Below are 2,311 nucleotides of genomic sequence, written 5' to 3'. Positions count from 1 at the left end.
CTCCTCCTGGGCCTCGGTTGACCCCCAGGGCCCAGTAGCTCTCACTATGTGACTCTCCTGGCCTCCCTCAGCAGAGTCCCAGGCCTGCTTGTTTGCCCAAGGGGAGGCTGTGCGGGTGTGCCAGCCTGTGTGCGGGGGTGTGCCAGCCTGTGTGCGGGGGTGTGCCCGCCTGTGTGTGGGGGTGGGAGGGAGGGATGACTCCGTAACCTGTGGGGTGTCTATAGGGGTCCCAGTAGGTGTCTGTGTGTGCCCCTAGGAAAATAGGCACTCTCAGTGGCCCTGACCATCCCTCCCTCCCCTCCTCCAGGCTGAGGCCATACAGGATGACAGTGGTTGGGGAGAGGAGGGAGTAGGCAAAGTGCCTGTGGGATCCAGAGCCCGAAGACATTCACTTCTGGGAACCAGAGCCTCCCAGGGCAAACCTCGGGCTGCCCCCCACCCCACACCCTTCAGCTGGACACCCCTGGCCTGGGCTCAGCTCACCTGTGTGGTTCGGTCTGGAAGTGCAGACTGTTTCTGATTGGCCCAGATGTCCGCCTTGTGTGTAGGACTCTGGATTTTCCTGGCCGGTGGTGTGGAAAGACCTGGGTGGGGTGGGTGGGCAGGAGGCCTGGGCTCTAAGCTGGCTCTTCCCTGACTGCTGTGTGACTCTGAGCCAGTTACTGACCCCTGGGCCTCAGTTTCCCTGCCACAATGTGCCTCTTAGAATGGTTGTCTTCTTGGGGCAATAATACCATGTACCATGGTCCTACTCAGCCCTTGGCATGGTGATCTTGCCCGTCAGACCCCAGCTCAGGGTTTGGTGACCAACGCCTGGGCCGATGATCCAGTCCAGGGATTTTTCTGACTGTTGGCTAGGCCTTGGAGGGAGGGACAACTTTGACAAAGAGAGACAGAGATGGGAAAGGCATGTCCTGGAGGAGTGGGTGAGCCCGAGAGCCGTGGGGAGCGAGGAGTGAAGGGAACGTGGTGGGAGAGGAGGGCAGGGGTCAGGAGAGCATCCAGAGGCCGGCAGGGCCGATGGCAGGAGCCTCAAATGGGAGGATGAGCACTGCAGAGAGCACAGATGGGTTCTGAGAGGGGTGGGCAAGGTCAGGTGGGCACCCAAGATCACCTCAGCGGCTGCTAAGAGGATGGATTGGAGTGCTGAGGACCAAGGCCAGGAGACCAGTGAGGAAGGGAGAGACGGTGGGGTCCAAAATTGAGGGGCTGCAGTGGTGGGGAGGAAGTGGGAATAAGAACCACGTATCGGGGCGGCCAGGTAGCTCCGTTGGTTAGAGCTCAGTGCTCATAACACCAAGGTTGCCGGTTCAATCCCCGCATGGGCCACTGTGAGCTGCGCCCTCCACAACTAGATTGAAACAACCACTTGACTTGCAGCTGATGGGTCCTGGAAAAACACACTTAAAAAAAAAAAAAGAACCCCTTATCAATTGGTCTTGGCTTTTGGGGAACTTCTGCCTGACTGCCAGCAGCCCTGCTGGGGGGGGCTCGGTGCAGCCCCTTTATGGGACCTTCACATGACGACTAGGAAGAAGGCAGAAGCAGCTCTGGCCTCCATTTCTCAGATGGAAAAACTGATCACCACGCCTCTGACTTGGTGCCCTGCTTGGTCAGCAGTTTCACCCAGCTGGGAGCTCCACAGCTGGGCAAATACCTATCATACAGGACGTGCTGGGGCCGTGGCCTGTAAGGCTGGTTCCAGGCAGCCCAGAGGCAGAAAATTCTTTTTATTTTCAGTGTCTCACTTGCTGAGGACTTACTCTGTGCCAAGCATTGTGTCAGATGCTTGGCACAAGGGCTTCATTTAACTTTACGAGAACTCCGAGGCAGTGCTGATGTTATCCGCATTCCATCCATCAGGACACCAAGACTCCTCCAGCAACTTGCCAGGATCATAGAGCTATGACATGGCAAGGCTTGGATTCAATCTCAAGGCTGTCTGACCTCAGAGATGACTCTTTCCATCATGGCCATGGAAGGCCCTGGTGTGAGCAGGGAGCTGCAGGGACCCAAAAGCCCATGCCAGTGCCCACGGCAAAGGAGGCACAAGGAGGGCACAGGGCCTGTCACAGGGACTCGTATGAGGCTCCACTGGGACTTCTGCCCCATGAGAGCGGCGATGGCTCCCGGAGACCAGACTTCGGCCTCCCTGGGTCCCTGCGAAACAGGAAGGGTTCCCTCGTGGTCAGCCTGCTGGCTCCCAAACAGCCTATCCTTCAAGGAGGGGCCACAGGACCTGCTCAGGGAACTGTCACAAACTAGTCTGTAGCTCCTCACCCTCCAGAGCCAGCCCCCATCCTTCCCTGTC

Source organism: Rhinolophus ferrumequinum, chromosome 21 (assembly GCF_004115265.2).
Source record: "Rhinolophus ferrumequinum isolate MPI-CBG mRhiFer1 chromosome 21, mRhiFer1_v1.p, whole genome shotgun sequence".
NCBI classification, from domain to species: domain Eukaryota; kingdom Metazoa; phylum Chordata; class Mammalia; order Chiroptera; family Rhinolophidae; genus Rhinolophus; species Rhinolophus ferrumequinum.
This window is presented reverse-complemented; position numbering follows the sequence as displayed.